The following is an 18,112-nucleotide window of genomic DNA, read 5'->3' as shown; positions in this document are numbered from 1 at the left end:
AGATATTTTGAAGGATTTTTAAATGATTTGCATCTCATTTGATGGTTTTTTTTTTTCCATATATAGTTCCCATTACTCTTTCTAGATTTGTTTTTATTTTTTCAAATTTTGATACCAAAAAGGTATTTAGTTCATGACCAGCCTGGGTAACATAGTGAAACCCCGTTTCTGCATAAAATACAAAAATTAGCCGAGTGTGGTGGTGTGTGCCTATAGTCATAGCTACTCAGGAGGCTGAGATGGGAGGGTCACCTGAGCTTGGGAAGTTGAGACTGCAGTGAGCCATGTTGTGCCACTAAACACTGCACTCTAGCCAGGGTGAAGGGAGTGAGACCCTGTCTCAAAAAATAAATGAATAAATTTTAAATAGTATTTCTATATTCATGGATTTTAAATGATTTTTTTTTCACTGGCAAACAATAAGTCAGGATATGTAACTAAATAGCATAGTTATATAAGAATAGTGCCAACATGCTTAGATTAATTTAAGAACATCAAAAATTATACCCATGTGAAACTATAAGGTCCATACACTACATGTTTGAATTTTAAAAGTATTATTGTATATTTTGTTCTATAGAATTGTGAATTGATTGTTTTGATGTCTTTTGCACAACTGAGTTAATTTCAGGAGAATGAATTTGCTTGTAAACTATGAGAAATATCCAATTTCAATGGATATGAAGGAGATAAGCACGTGGAGTATGCTTCAGTGCACAGAACAGCAGTTTTAGTCACAGGAATAGATTTGATAGGAATCACATTTGGCTGTAACAAGAATCTACATATGGAGCAATGTACAAGGTAAATTCTCCATTTGCAGGATCAGAATGTAAGGTGGATTTAAATATCTTCCAAATTTTAGAATTCCACATAACACAATTTTTCTTTCTGTTTATGAATATAGAAGAAGCCTGCTGGAGGACAAGTAGAGAAACTGAGACTTCAACTCTTTCTTTAAATTTGGTTCCCTTATTCAGTGTGATGATTGATATCACTCACCTGACCCATTTAACTGACTACTGCACTCTTGGCAAGTGTTAGTCTCCATTAGGCTCAGCAGGTGATATCATCACTGCCCATATGATTAAATGAAACTTAGTAGTAATATGGATTTCCCAAATTGTGTAGTATCTTCCTAGTATATCATCACTATCCCCATTCTATAGCCAGAACACAGGTGAATTTGGCTCTGCAGTGACAGGTTCAGATAGATAAATATGAGAATGGGAGGTTTTCATTTGCTATTGGCATTTTTTAACATTCATAAAAAATTGTTTTATTGCCCAGATGTTGGAAATGTATTAATTATCGTATTGGCTCTTGGGCCTAGTTCTTGCAAGAATGATAGTAGATGCCAGAAGCTAAATAACCTTTTGTCATACTGCTGAATAAAGGATTGTTTGTGCTCTCCAGTTGATAAATTATCTCTGTGCCTTGTCATTATAAAAAGAAACTCATCTTGTTCACTAGCCTGACAGGAGATGAGAAGGCCCTAGAGAGCACAGAGAGTTTTTGCTTTCACAAATCACATGTAGGATGTATGCTGTGGGTCCTGTCTGGAAATGAATGTGGGAAGAATCCAGGATGAAGCATACAATTTTCATTGTTACTACTTGGTATATGATAGATTATTACAAATTTGCAAGATTAAGGCTTTCCTTTTACTCATACTAACTTATCTGAAATCCAGGAACCAATTCTAGCACAGACAAATGTTCTTTTGCGCATAGTTGAGAAAGAAAAGGAAAGCTTAAAATTTCAATGCAGCTAAGATGATATCAATAATTTTATGATTATTCTATTAGTTTGTGACAGGGATTCATGGAGACATTTGATATGAAGGCATATTGTTTTGTGTTAAAGAGAAAAAGCTCAATTATTCCTTTAGTCCAGTGTTTCTGCTAAATAAAATGCACTGAAACTTGCAAATGGCAGGTTGTTTATGTTATTAATAAACTTTATTTTATATAACCCATTTTAGGTTCACAGCAAAACTAAGGAGAAAGTAAAAAGGGTTCCCATATGTCCCCAGTCCCCACACACTCACCACCTCTCCCATTATTGACAAACATCCTGAACTCAGTTGGTACCTACATTGATACATCAATATCACCCAAAGTCCATTGTTAACATTAGGGTACATTCTAAGTGTTATACATTCTGTGGATTTAGACAAAGGTATAATGATTTTTATCCAGCTTGGTGTTCCCTGAGCTTCCTTGATCTGAGGTTTGGACATTAATGCGGGGAAATTTTCAGTCATTATTGCTTCAAATATTGCTTCTGTTTCTTTCTTTCTTTTCCTTCTGGTATTCCCATCACATGCTTGTTAGATCTTTTTTGGTTATTCTACAATTCTTGAATATTGTGTTTTGTTGTGGGTTTTTTCAGTCTTTTTTTCTCTTTGCTTTTCAGGTTTGGAAGTTTTTATTGTCATATCCTCAAGTTCAGAGATTTTTTCCTCAGCTGTGTCCACTCTACTATGAGTTTACTGAAGGCATTTTTTACCTTAATTCTTAGAATTTTCATCTCTCTGCTTACATTATCCATCTGTATTTTTCACATTACCTACTTTTTTCATTAAAGTTATTTGCATATTAATCATAGCTTAAAAAATTCCTTGCCTCATAATTATATTGCAGGATATTTTCTTGACCCCCTCCTAAGACTCATGACAGGGGTGCATCACTTACTAAGCCCACCCACTCAACCCCTCATGGGTGAGAACATGCAAACAAACAAGGGCAGGAACCAGCTGCTTTGGTGCTGGCAGAAGTGAACTCCAGGCACGCTCATGGCAGCATCCAGGTCAGGGCGCCTGCCACCCCAAGACCCCAGAGACTGAGTTACAATGGTCTCTTAGCTCTGCCATCCGCAGACAGCAGTGTGTTATCAGCTCAGTGGGCCCTTTGCCTTCTCGCATGGGGCAGCTGCCTTCTGCCAGCAAGGGCAAAGGGTCAGTGTGACAGTCTTTTTTGGTATCCACACCCAGTGCATCTTGAATTCTTGTCTGGTGCCCAAGAGGAATGAGGCCACATGGACGAGTTGAAGGTGGTGAATGTGGATAATTTTATTGAGTGATGAAAGTGGCTCTCAGCAGAGAAGGGAGCTGGAAAGGGGACAGGAACGGAAGTCACTCTCCCCTGAAGTCAAGCCGCCTCTCTCTGATGTCCAGCCATTGTCTCTGAAGACAAGCTATGTCTCTCCAACATCCAGGGGCTTCTTCCCGATGTCCAGCTGTTTCTAACCTCTACCGGCTCAGTCTGGGGTCTTATAGGCGCAGGATGGGGACAAGGTGGGCCATAGGTAGTTTTGGAAAAGGAAACATTCGATTGATAAAAAGACATTATTCAGAAAGAACCAGTTGGGAGAGAGTGGACACACAGGGACGGAAGTTCTCACTTTGGACTGCGAGTTTCAGGCTTTTTGATTCAAAGGTGGGAATTTGCCAGGGACCCACCCCTGTCTGCCTAGAGTTTCTCTGCACCTGTCACTGTCAGTTACAACATTTCTATCACATCTGACTCTGTTATGATGTTTGTTCTGTTTCATTTTTGCCTTTAGTATGTCTTGTAATTTTTATGTTGAAAGAGGAGCTTGATGTATGGGTAAAAGAAATTTCAGTAAATATATCTTTAGTAATGCAAAGTAAGACGTGGAAGGAGGGAAATGTTTAAGTCTTATAATTAGATCTCCGTCTTTTGGTGAACCCCTATCCCCGGACTGTGAACTTTCAAACACTACTCGAGTCCCCTGTTTCCCAAAGTGTGCTACGAGAACTAGAGGAAGCTGGAGTTAGATATTTCCCTTCCCCTAACTGGGTTAGGCTCTGATAAACATTGGCACATTAGGTTCTGGTAGAATAGTTTCTCCTGAGGGCAGACTTTGTTACAGAATGTTCTGATGTATTTGAAATGGCTACAGTTCCCCTCCCTCTGATGAAAATGAGATTTTTTTTTTCCTTTGATAATTGCTCTGAGGAGGTAGTAGAGCTCATGTAGGTAAAACTTGCAAAAGAAAGGGTATGCCTCTACGACTAATCCTTTCTAGACTTTTTTGGAACAAGTCTCACTTTCAGACTTGTTCAGATTGAGCCTTCAGCAATTTGTCAATTACAGCTTAGGTTTTCCTTCCCCAGCACTGCTTCCAGTGGAGGTTTTCATGGATTTCTGCTCACGTAAGTTGTGATTTTCTATATTTGCCTTTCTCGCTAATTTTTGAAGCAGTGTTTTGCCCTGTAACCTCACTTCTCTGACGAATCTAAGAAAAGTTGTTGATTTTTCTGTTTGTTCAGCTTCTCATTTGTTATTAGCACAGAATGGCAACTTCTAAGCTCCATACATACCAAAGTAGAAACCGAAAGTTCCAGTTTTCTTAATGAAATATGTTCTCATTGTTTGATAAATAAAATAGAAATGTTCTCACTGGTGAAATCTTCTGTCACTTTCATTAATGTATGTATTGGCTGGGCATGGTGGCTCACGCCTGTAATTCCAGCACTTTGGGAGGTCGAGGCAGGAGGATCACTTGAGGTCAGGAGTTCAAAACCAGCCTGGCCAACATGATGAAACCCCATCTCTACTAAAAATACAAAAAAAGTAGCCGGGAATGGTGGTGGGCGCCTGTAATCCCAGCTACTCGGGAGGTTGAGGCAGGAGAATCATTTGAACCCAGTAGGCAGCGGTTGCAGTGAACAATGTGTTGTGTTATACATTGTGTAACAATGTAATGTGTTACATTAACATTGCTATGTATAATGATACCATGAGATCATGTTAAGTTACTCACTGCCCTTCTAAAACATACTGACTGCACACATAAAATAAACAATGCTCAATATATAAGTCTAATGTATTCCGAATGAATCATATGAGATTTAATTAATATGTTTTTGAAAGTCATACCGGGTTATATTGAAGAATAATTACCTGAAATTTATCTATTTTTTGAGATTTAAAAAAAAATTTATTTCAATAGTTTTTTGGGGTAGAGGTGGTTTTTGGTTATGTGGATAAATTCTTTTGTGGTGATTTTTGAAATTTTAGTGCACCTGTCACCCAAGCAGTTTACACTGTACCAGATATGTAGTCTTTTATCCCTCAACTACCTCCCCTTTTTCCCCAGCCCAAGTACCCAAAGTCCATTATATCATTCTTAGGCCTTTGTGTTCTGGTGGCTTAGCTGTCACTTTCTAGAATTTATTTATTTATTTTAAATTTTAATTATCGTAAAACCACTTAGCATCAGATTTACCCTCTTCACAGATTTTTAACTATACAATATAACATTCTTATCTATGGGCACAATGTCTCACAGCACAAATCAAGAATTTATTCATCTTGGAAAGCTGAAATTTTGTGCCCATTGGTTGGCAACTTCTTGTTTCCCCATACCACTCAGCCCTGGCAACCACAATTATATTGTTTGTCACCTTGAATCTGATCATTTTAGGTATCTCATGTAAGGGGAATATTGTGGTATTTGTCCTTCTGCGATTGGCTTATTTCACTTAGTACAAGGTCCTTACTTTAATCCATGTTGTCACATATGGCAAGATTTCCTTCTTTTCTAGGGCTGAATAGTATTTTATTGTATGCATATACCAAAGTAAATTTTTTATACGTTTATGTGTTGATAGTCATCTAGGTTGTCTTACATTTTGACTATTGTGAATAGTACTGAAATAAATATGGAAAAAAATGTCTCTTAGAAATCCTAATTTCAGTTCTTTTGGATAAATACCCAGAATGGGATTGCTGAATTATATGGTAGTTCTGTTTTTATTTTTTGAGGAATCATCAAACAGTTTTCCACGGTGACTGTACCACTTTACATCCCTCCCAACGGTGCACAAGGGCAACAATTTATCCACAACCTCACCAACACTTACCTTTTCTCTTTTTGATAATAGCCATCCTAACAGGTGCGACATGATATCTCATTGTGGTTTTGACTTGTATTTCCTCAATTATTAGTGATATTGAGCATCTTTTCACACCTGTTAATCATTTGTCTTTTTTGGAAAAATGTGTATTCAAGGTTTTAGCCCATTTTTAAATCGGGTTATTACTTATTTTATTATTGAGTCCCTTATATATTTTGGAGTTTAAGCCTTTATCAGATACATGATTTGCAAAAGTTTCCTCTCATCATGTAGGTTGCTTTTTCACTCTATTGATAATTTCCTTTGATTTGTAGAAGCAGTTTAGTTTGCTGTAGTCCCACTTGTCTATTTTTGCTTTGGTTGCCCATGCTTTTGGTGTCACATTCATAAAACCATTGCTAAGACCAATGTCATGAAATTTTACCCTGTGTTTCTTCTAATAGTTTTATAGTTTCGAATCTTACATCTAAGTGTTTAATATATTTTGAGTTGATTTTTGTGTGATAGAAGGGCCCAATTTCATCTTTTTCATGTGAATATTCAATTTTTACAATACCATTTGTTGAAGAAATTATCCTTTATCCATTGTGAAACTTGGTATTCTTTTTTTTTAGGTTTTAATATTTTATTTTTTTACTTGTAGCCCTCATTTCCTGGAGATTAGATTGGCATTCCTGCTGAAGATCAGTTGACCATATATGCATGGGTTTATTTCTGGACTCACTATTCTGTTCCATTCTTATATATTATCTGCCTGTATGCAGTAGCACACTATTTTGAGATTCTTCATTTTTATCATAAAAGGGTCTTGCATTTTATCAATTTTTTTTCTACATTTATTGAGAGACCAAGTGATTTTTGTCCTTTCTGAACTCAATTTTACAAATTTATTTTTTTGACTGCTACCTTCAATTTAGTTTTCTTAGATTGTCACTGACCTTGTATATATGGAAAGTACTGTCTTGGGTGCTTCTAAAAATGTGCTGATGAGGAAATCATCCCTGATGATAGTGACAAATTTTTCAATGGAGCACATATTATTAAAATAGAAGGAATAATACAAGGGTAAGAGCCTGGATATTCTAACTTACTATTATGTATTGCATTCTCTAATTCCTTTTTATTGAATACACTGAAATCAATATGTCTAATCCATACAGCTCTCTTGAGTTCTAGCTCCACCTTTTCATACACTGTCTTCATATCTCCATCTAGATAGCCAGAGGTTTATCAAATTCCAGGTGACAAAAACAGAATTCATGCTCCTCCTACAATATACTCCTCTTCCTGAACTTTTTGTATCAGCTAATGGTAATTTCACCCCTTCTCTTGAACTCTCACCCAAACTGTTAAAATCACCTTCCAACTCTTCCTTCCACCTCCAGTCTCTTCTATCTTTGACATAGATGCCAAGAATTATCTTTCTATATTGTAAACATTGTTATGTCTATTTATCCCTCTAAAACCCTTCGGTGGCTCATCATTGCCTAGAAAACAAAGTCCAGATTTCTCAACATCACATTCAAGAAATCTGCCTAGCTGTTCAACTTTATGTGTGTTCTTCATACAGTATTTTCATTGTACTCTCTATAAAACATGTCGCTTCCCATCATTCTGACACCAATAGGGTATAGGAAGCAAAAGAGTATTAGCAGAAGACCATGATTTTCGAGCTAATAAATTACTGAGTATAAAACCTGACTTCAATAGTTTGGTAGTAATATGAATAATACAAATTGATTAGCTTTATCTACTTCATATAATTATATTAAGGATTCAAAAGACTGACTCTATTTATATACATATTATCTTACTATCTGTCATCACTATGTACTTAATTTATTACCATTCTATTCATATATCTTTAAGTATTAGATCTGCCACTTAGTAGGCAATTAATAATTTATTAATGTAATTATCCTCATCAGTCATTTGTTATGTTCTCATAAAAGCTTCTTCTAGTTTCTGTTAATTAATTTTTGACATGCATCAAGTTGTTCAAAGAGGGATATATGCACATTGTTTTATAATTCCTTGTGTTCACTATCTATCTATTCCAGTATGAGTTTCTCATGGCCCTTAAATGAAGTAATGAGAAGGGAATTCAGAGTTAGAATAGAAGATGCATGGAGGAATTAGTTGCGGAACAAAGAAGGGCAAACACGGACCACTCACTGTGGAAGTTTATTCATAACTACTGTTGTTTGTCATTTCCTTCACTCTCAGAAAACTTCTTGCAAAATATCTCTCACTCTGTCTTCTGAATCTCAATACTCTCTCTTACTCCTCAAACAGACACAGTGTGAATTCTGCACCCATTACTCATTGATAAAATCACTTATTCAAAATATACAATGGACTAATTTTTAGTGCTTATTATATTTTCTTTTAGCTATATTTGACATGTATACAATACTTCTTATATAAGTATTGTGTGTTGCCTTCTGTGATACTAATGCTCTCCTTATTCTCTAATTTTTATTTCCACTATTCTTTGTTTTGTATATTTCACTCTTACTCCACAATTGTACCACCCTTTATGACATTTCTTTAAAGTTTGTTCTCTTCTTTTTCTATGTAAACTTTTGCTGAAGCAATTGCATCTACTTTCATGACTTAAATTTTGGCTTTTATAGTTATGATTTCCACATCTATGCTTCTAGCAACTGAAGACTAGTATATTCAAGTGCTTATGGGACATTTTCACTGGGATATCTTTCAGACACCCTAAACTCAATGTATAGAATGTTGAATTCAAAGATTTTCTCTGTAAGTCTAGTCTTTCTTCTTTGTTCCTTATCTCAGTGAATATATAATCATATTGTTACTTTATCAGATAAATTGGGAATAGTTCTTAACTCCTTTGTTTTTCTCATCTCCAAAATCCAGTTATCAAATCTTGTGTGTCTAAACTCCTCAACATATTTTGAGTCTATTCAATTTATCCCATCTTTTAAAATTCCTATTATTGGCCAAGAATGGTGGCTCATGCCTGTAATTCTAGCACTGTGGGAGGCTAAGGTGGGCAGATGGCTTGAACCCAGCAGTTTGAGATGAGCCTGAGCAACAAGGCAAAAACCCATCTCTTCAAAAATAAAAAAATACAAACAATTTAGCCAGCCTGATGGCATGCACGTGTACTCCCAGAAACTCAGGAGGCTGAGGTGGGAGGATTACTTGAGCCCAGGGAGGTCAAGGATCCAGTGAGCCACAATTGTGCTACTGCAATTCAGCCTGGGCAACAGAGCACCAGGCCCTGTCTCAAAAAAAAAAAAAAAAAAAAAATTCCTATCATTATCTTCTTTTTATGGAATTGCTGCCATCATTTCCTAATTGGTCTTCCTCTCTCCAGTCTGTTTTCAAATATATGTCTCTTATCAAATTCTTTAAAACCCCTTATTGACACTTGAGTAATTTTTTCCTTGAATGGAACTCATTTTCATGATCCATTCCTACTTTTCTAGCTTAAAAGTTACTTTCTCTGGAGATAACTTTATAGCATTCAAAATGTATGTAAGATGCCCTTTTTATAAGGTTCCCCTATTGTCCTTTGCGTTCTGTATTAATAAACTTAACAGACTGTTCCACTAGTGCCAGGTTAGTTTTCTCCTCCATTAGATGGAAAGCTCCATGAAAGCACAGACCTTGGCCCTTTTCACTATTGTGTCCCTGAAGTCTAGCAAAATGTATGGCATGAAGTAGCTACTTAAAAATATTTTCTTAATTTGGGGATAAAAACTAAGCAGACAGAAGACAATATGAATAATTGGAGGGATTTTGTTTGTTGGTTTGTTGACTTGTTTGAAAAGAGTTGGAGAAAAGGAGTGTCTCTTGTTTTTACTTCACATTTCTAAAGTAGTTTTTGTTCATTTTCATTAGCTAATATATACACATGCTACAAAATTGAAAAGCACAACAGAGTATACAGTGAAAAGTTAATCTGTTTGTGTCATCTGTCACCCAGTCATCCTTTTCCCCATCCTGGGGACAATTCCTGTGATTAGTTTTCTTTTCATCCTTCCATATACAGTCCATGTATTCTCAACATCTGTGTTTATATGTATGTGATTCTTTAAAACATTTTATACAGTCAGCAGCAGAATGCACTTTTCTGCACTTTGCTTTGGCAAATTTATCTATCTATCTATCTATCTATCTATCTATCTATCTATCTATCTATCTCTCTATCTATATGTCTATCTATCACATCTATCTCCATGGTGGTAATATAGCATGCCCTATTTTTTAAACCTTCATGGAGTTCCAATATATAGATGTGCTATATTTTGTTTAATCTGCTCTACACTAATGGACAATTAGACTGTTCAAACCTGTGAAATAAAAGATATCACTACAATGTATATTCTTATACAATCATCTTCTGGTACACATGAGAAAAGGCTTTAAATGAGAAATTAGATCAAAGGATGTATCTATTTTTAATTTTGAAAGGTTTTACTAAGTTGCCCTTATCAGAAACTGTACTACACTACTGCTCACATTCCTACCAGCTAGATCTTCAACTGCCTTTAGGCAATGACATCAATGCAGTGTGTTACCAGACAAATTTATTTTTGTCAAACCAATTGATTAAAAAGTATCTCATTTTCATTTGCATTTGTGCTAATGTAAGAAAGATATATTTTTTTCCTAAGATTAAGAGCCATATGTTGACATTTTTTTTTTCTTTTTGGTAAAGAGTTCACATGCTTTGCTCATTATTTTTCTAGTGAGCTAGTGGTCTTGTGATGAGCTATTTCCAAATTATACAGAGTTATAAATATTTATATGTATGTACATATATAATTACATTTACTGTAACTATAATTATATGTAGGTATGTGTATACATAGTTATATATACTTATATATTATAAAGATATATATGTATGCAAGTATTATATATGAGTATGTATATGTGTGTGTGTGTGTAGTGCGTGTGAGATATGAGTTGCAAATATTTCCCTCATTCATCTCTTGTTTTCTGACTTTGTTCATGGAGTTTTTCCTCCTACTTTTGAGAATCTTGTGTCTCCTGCTTCTAACAACCTATGCTCATATGTGTGAGCAAAGAAATAACATAAAACTGGAACTTATATTTAAAGAGCAAGCAGAGTATAAAACTTTGAAAAATTTGCAGCCCAGCCACATGGTAGAAAAGAAAAATCCATTTTCAGGGGAGAAATTCAAGCTGGCTACAGAAATTCACATAACTAAAAGGAAGGCAAATACTTACACAATGGGGGAAAGGCCTTGATGGCATTTCAGTGACCTTCACAGCAGCCCCTCTTTATGGGCCCACAGAGGTCTAGAAGGATATAATGATCTGTTGGCTGTGTCCAGGGCCCTATTGTCCTGCACAGCCTCAGAACGTTGCTCCCTTTATCCCAGAAGCTCGAGCTCCAGCCATGACTGAAAGGGGCCCAGCTACAGCTCAGGTCACTGCTTCAGAGGGTATAAAACTGTAAGTCTTTGCAGCTTTCATGTGGTGATAAACCTGCAGGTATGCAGAGTCCAAGAGTTGAGTCTTGGAAGCCTCGGCCTAGATTACTATACTATGTATGGAAGAGCTGGAATGTCCAGTCAGAAAGTTGCTGCAGGGGTGGGGCCCTCATGGAGGACCTCTACTAGGGCAGCATGGTAGGGAAATGTGGGGTGGGAGACTCCACACAGAGTCCCCACTGGGACACTGCCTAGTGGAGCTGTGATTAGAGGGCTACTATCCTCCATACTCTAGAATGGTAGATCTACCAGCAGCTTGCCCCATGAACCTGGAAAAGCTGCAGGCACTCAACACTAGCCCTTGAGAGCAGTTGCGGGGACTGAAGCCTGGAAAGCCACAGAGGCAGAGCTGCCCAAGGCTTTGGAAACACACTCCTTGCACAAGTGTGCCTTGGATGTGGCACATGCAGACAAATATTATTTTAGAGTTTCCTATTTAATATTTAATGACTGTCCTGCTGGGTTTTGAATTTGTGTGGGGCCTGTAGGCCTTTTCTTTTGGCCAATTTCTCTCTTTTGGGATGGATTATTTACTGAATGCCTATATCCCCATTGTATATTGGAGGTAACCAACTTTTTTTTTTTTTTTTTAATCTTACAGCCTTATAAGTGACTTTCTTTATCTCAGATGAGAGTTTGGACTTCAGATTTTGAGTAAATGTTGGAATGAGTTAAGACTTTGGGGAACTGTTGAGAAGGGATGATTGTATTTTGCAGTGTGAGGACATGATATTTGGAGGGGCCGCGGGTGGGATGATATGATTTGTATCTGTATCCCCACCAAATCTCATGCCAAATTGTAGTCTACAGTGTTGGAGGTGGGACCTGATGGAATCATGGGGCAGAGTTCTCATGAATGGTTTAGCATCATCCTCTTGGTGCTGTTCTCGTGATACTGAGTTCTTGTGAGGATTGGTTGTTTAAAAGTGTGTAGCATCTTCCTCATCTCTCTCTTCTCATGCTTTGGCCGTGTAAAATGTGCCTGCTTCCCCTTTGCCTTCTGACATGATTGTAAGGTTTCTGAAGCCTCCCCAGAAGCAGAAGCCGCTATGCTTCCTATACAGCGTGCAGATCCGTGAGCCAATTAAACCTCTTTACAAATTACCCATTCTCAGGTATTTCTTTATAGCAATGCAAGAACGGATTAATACAGTCTCGTAACATGCTGCTGGATTCTATTTGTACTGTCTAGTCCAATATCATAGGAGTAGGTGCAAAATTTTGTTGAGATGAGAATGAACAAATGTAGGGACTTGTTATTGATAATCTTTTCCACTTCACTGAAATAAAAGGAGTAATAATCTATGTAGTCACTTAGCATTTGTAAAGCCCACACTAGAAACTAAGTACTGAATTAATGCTGGGGCTGAGAATATGGAAAGGGCATTATTTCTTTCTTCAAAAGCACACAACTGAGTGGGTCAGAAATATGGCCAACAAGTCATAATGTAGTGTGGTCAAAGCTTTTATAGTAATAGGGCCATTAAAACTCAGGGACCAGCATAACCTAGGATGTGTGAGGGAGTTGCAGGATGCATAACAGGTAGTGACATATAATCTGGCTTGGAGACCAAAAACTTAATGTAAGGTTTTGGGGAAACAACTGGGTGGAGTTTGTTAAGGAACAAACAAACAGAAGAGATGGTTTTAGGTAACCCAGACATTAAAAGAAGAGCCAACTTGAATTTAAAACATATTTTTAGAGAGCTACTTTTATATCTACAATTATTGAATATAACAGGTGAAAAGAAACTTAGGACTCATCTCATTTATGTTGCCACCTTGGTTGGTAGCATCCTTCTTTGGCATGAGAGGTGAAAACTGAGATGGCAATTGAAGTTAGCAGGTATAATAAGGCCTGATTGTGGTCAGTGTGTGCAAGAGTCTAAGCAGTTTATAGGGCATTATGGGCATTTATCACAGACAGTAGTAAAATTGCTATACTATGTGAAGAGTGAGGCATTAAGAATAAACACATTCTGCTGGTATAAGATGTAAGAAATAATTCAGATAGGGAGACTGTATATCTAGTATTTCATAGCCTGCTGCTGAATGCATGGCAGATACCATACATATAATATCCTCTGATTCACAGAAATCCTGAGACATTGGTATTTCATAAGTGAAGGGTTAGATGCACTGTATAATTTGTTGAAGCCAAAAGCTGGTGAATGACAGAGCCAGAATGAAGGTATTTGAGACTTTGGTGAAGCCACAGATCACATAGAAAAGTGTGTAAGATCTCCATAGAGGTGCTAACCTTCTATCCCTACAAATTTTACCTATTAAGACCATGGGTTCTCCTTGTAGACAATATATGCCTAAATGTATTGAACACCCAAATGAGGCAGTGATTCAAAAAGAGAGTAGTAAAGCCTAGAATCAGCACTGTACTTATGGCCTGGTCCCTTGTTTTTCACTAATTTTTCAGATCACGAATTCTGAGCCTTTTTCTGATCCTCGTAGTTATGTCTGCTCCCATAGAAAGTGTGACCTTTCATTTATTGACACTGTTACTTCCAGAACCTCCCAGGATAATGAGGAGCTCTGAGCCTAGTGATAATAATAATGAAAATACTCCTGTAGCATTTATTATTTTCTTGACACTGTTCTAAACACTTTACATACTCGTTCAATCTTCACAGTTAATACTATGAGGTATATTCTACAGCATTAAGAACAGTCACAGAGCTTCTGATGCCAGAGCAGGATTTGGATTCAGATTTTTAAAATTTTAAACATGTATTATTTGGGATAACACAATAAATTCTACTTGTTTTTCAATACATTCTACTCATTTTCTTAAATTAAATTACATTTTATATTCAGGGGTTACATGTTCAGGTTGTAACCATAGTAGCGGGTAATTACTAGTTACGCTAGAAACCCAAGTCCCACCACTATAGTGTAACTATCACAGAAAGGGTGAACATTGTGTCCGATAGGTAATTTTCAACTCTCGGCACACCTTCCAAGCTCCTGATCTTTTGAAGTCCCCAGTGTCTACTATTTTCATCTTTATGTCCATATGTACCCATTGTTTACCTCCCACTTGTAAGTGAGAACATTTGTTAAACATTGATTTTTTTGTTTATGAGTTATTTCATGGAGCACAATGGCTTCTGGTCCCATTTGTGTTACTGCAAATGACACTGTTTCATTCTTTTTCATGGCTACACAGTATTTCATGGCGTATCTATACCACATTTTCTTTATCCAGTCCACCACTGATGGACACTTAGATTGGTTCACTTTACTCTTGGGAATAGTGCTGCAATGAACATATGCATACAGGTGTTGTTGTTGTTGTTGTTGTTGTGGTGGTGTTGTTGTTGTTCTGAGATGGAGTCTTGCTCAGTCACCCAGGCTGGAGAGCAATGGCGTAATCTCGGCTCACTGCAAGCTCCGCCTCCCGGGTTCACGTCATTCTCCTGCCTCAGCTCCCGAGTAGCTGGGACTACGGGCGCCCACCACCACACCTGGGAAATTTTTTAATGTATTTTTAATAGAGACGGGGTTTCACCATGTTAGCCAGGGTGGTCTTGATTTCCTGACCTCGTGATCCACCCGCCTTGGCCTCCCAAAGTCCTGGAATTACAGGCGTGAGCCACCACGCCCGGCCATTGTTGTTTTTAAAATAGAATGATTTCTTTTCCTTTGGGTAGATACCCAGTAGTGGGATTTCTGGGTTGAATGGCAGTTCTGATTTTAGTCCTTTGAGAGATCTCCCTACGGTGTTTCATAAGGGTACTAATTTACATTCTCACCAACAGAATATAAGTGTTCTGTTTTCTCCTCATCCATGCCAACATCTTTGTTGTTTTTTGACTTTGTAATAAAAGCCATTCTTACTGGTGTACGGTGATATCACCTTGTGGTTTTAATTTGCATTTCTCTAATGATTAGTTATATTAAGCATTTTTTATATGCATGTTGGACAGTCGTATGTCTTCTTTTGAAAAATGTCTCTTCATGTCCTTTGCCCACATTCCAAAAAATGAGGTTGTTTTTGTTGTTATCATTGAGATACTTGAATTCCTTGTAAATGCATAATATACAAATATTTTCTCTCACTCTGCACATTTTCTATTCACTGTGTCAATTATTTCTTTTCCTGTGCAGAAGCTTTTTAGTATAATTAAATATCATTTGTCTATTTTTGTATTTGTTGCATTTGCCTTTGGCATCTTCATCATACTCTTTTTGCATAGGCCAACATCCAGAAGAGTTTTCCTAGTTTTTCTTCTAGAAATTTTATAGTTTCAAGTCTTATGTTTAAATATTTTATCCATCTTGAGTTAATTTTTGTATATGGTGAGAGATGAGGATCCAGTTTTATTCTTTTGCATATGGCTAGCCAGTTTTCCAATCACCATTTGTTGAATAAGGTATCCTTTTCCCATTGTTTATTTTTGTCAACGTTGCCAAAGATTACTGGGTTATAGGTATGTGGCTTTATTTCTGAATTCTCTAGTCTGTTCCATTGGTCTATGTGTCAATTTTTGTGCCAATACCATGCTATTTTAGTTACTATAGCCTTATATTGTAATTTGAAGTCAGGTAATGTGGTGCCTCCCGATTTTTTCTTTTTGTTTAGTATTCCTTTAACTCTTTAGGCTCTTTTTTGATTCCATATGAAATTTGTGATTGTTTTTTATAAATGAAAAATGGCATTGGCCATTTGACAGGAATTGCATTTAATCTGTAGATTTCTTTGGAGAGTATGGTCATTTTAACACTATTGATTCTTCCCACCCATGAGCATGGGATATTTTCTCATATAATTTCTTTCATCAGAGTTTTGTAGTTTTCCTTAAAGAGATGATTCACCTCCCTGGTTAGCTATATTCCTAGATATTTTATTTTCTTTGTGTCTATTGTAAATGGGATTTTGTTTTTGATTTGACTCTCAGCCTGGACATTATTGTTGCATAGAAATGCTACTGATTTTTGTACACAGATTTTGTACCCTGAATCTTTAATGAAGTCATTTATCTAGTTGAGGAGTTTTATGGAGGAATCTTTTGGGTTATCTGAGTATACAATCATGTTATCAGCAAATAGAGATTATTTGGCTTCTCTTTTCTAATTAGGATGCCTTTTATTTCTTTCTCTTGCCTGTTTGCTCTGACTAGCACTCCTAGTACTGTGTTGAATAATAGTGGTAAGAGTGAACATTCTTGTCTTATTTCAGTTCTTAGGAAGAATGCTTTCAGTTTTTGCCCATTCATTATAATGTTGACTGTGGGTTTTTCATATATGGTTCTTATTGTTTTGAAGTATGTTTCTTCAATGCCTAGTTTGTTGTGGGTTTTTATCGTGAAGAGATGCTGGATTTTGTTAAATACTTCTTCTGCATCTATTGAGATGATTATATAGTTTTGGTTTTTAATTGTATTTATGTGATGGATCACATTTGTTGATTTGCATATGTGAACCATCCTTGCATTCCTGTAATAAAAACCTCTCCCGCCGATTATGATCAATTATCTTTTTTGTGTACTATTGGATTCAGTTTGCTAGTATTTTGTTGAGGATTTTGCTTCTCTTTTCATCAGGGGTATTGTCCTACAGTTTTTTTTATTGCTGTTGTATTCTTACCTGATCAGAGGGTTACTGGTTTTATAGAATAGTTATAAGAGAAATACTTCTTCCTCAAGTTTTTAGTTAGAGAGGAATTATTCTTTCTTGAGGTTTTGAAATAGTTTCAGTAAAGTCAGTGCCAGCTCCTTTTATGTTTGGTTAAATTTGTCTGTGAATCTGTCTGGTCCTGGGTGGGTTTTCTGTTGTTATTTTTGGAAGATGTTTTATTACTGATTTGATTTTGTGACACATTATTGATCTATTCAGAATTTCTCTTTTTCTCTTCTTCAATCTTGGGAGGTTTTATGTTTCCAGAAATTTATCCGCTTCCTCTAGGTTTTCTAGTTTGTGCACATGGAGGTATTCATAGTATTCCTTGATGATCTTTGTATATCTGTGGTATGAGTTGTAATGTCACTTTTATCATTTCTGATACATACCCATTTGAATCTTGTTTTTTTCTTGGTTAACCTAGAAATTTATCCTTTCTAAGAACAAACTTTTTGTTTCATTGATCTGTTATATCTTTTTTAGGTTTTAGTCTCATTTAATTGTGCTCTGATCCTTGTTATTTTTTTTCTTCTGCTAGCTTTGGGTTTGAATTATTCTTGTTTTTCTAGTTCCTTGAGGTGCAACGTTAGGTTTTTAATTTGAGATCTATCTTTCTGATTTAGGCATTTAATGCTATAGGTTTTTCTCTTATCACTGCTTTTGCTGTATCCCAGAGGTTTTGGTATGTTGTGTCTCTATTTTCATTTATTCCAAAAATGTTTTTTGATTTCTTACTTTTCTTGTTTACCTAAAAGTCATTCAGCAGCAGGTTGCTTAGTTTTCTCGTACTCGTGTAGTTTTCAGAGTTCCTTTCTGGTATTCATTTCTAATTTTATTCCACTGTGGTCCAAGAAGATACTTGATATTATTTTTACTTTTTTGAATTTATTGAGCTTTTCTTTATGGCCAAAACTATGCTCAATTTTGGAAAATGTGCCATGCACAAATGAGCAAAATGTATATTCTGTTGTTGGGAGAATGTTATGTAAATATCTATTAGATTCATAGATATTTAGTATCTGTGGGTCTGTGTACTGTTGTCAGTGGGGTGTTGAAGTCCCTACTTTTCTATTATTAAATTCTTATCAAT

At 36.3% G+C, this 18,112-nt stretch overlaps 1 protein-coding gene across 13 annotated transcripts in view; it reads left to right on the top strand.

Annotated features, from left to right (window-relative positions):
• Window positions 1-18,112, top strand: part of NLGN1 (neuroligin 1) — a 901,503-nt gene that overhangs the window by 99,204 nt on the left and 784,187 nt on the right. Inside the window, exon 1 of one of the 13 annotated variants that reach the window (XM_021933770.2) lies at window positions 387-4,180. The exons of the other annotated variants lie outside the window; for them this stretch is intronic. The gene's annotated coding sequence lies outside the window, so the exon portion shown is untranslated. Of the gene's footprint in view, window positions 1-386; window positions 4,181-18,112 lie in introns of those variants that run through there. 13 annotated transcript variants of the gene reach the window in all.

Source organism: Papio anubis, chromosome 2 (genome assembly GCF_008728515.1).
Source record: "Papio anubis isolate 15944 chromosome 2, Panubis1.0, whole genome shotgun sequence".
NCBI lineage: Eukaryota > Metazoa > Chordata > Mammalia > Primates > Cercopithecidae > Papio > Papio anubis.
This window is presented reverse-complemented; position numbering and strand designations above follow the sequence as displayed.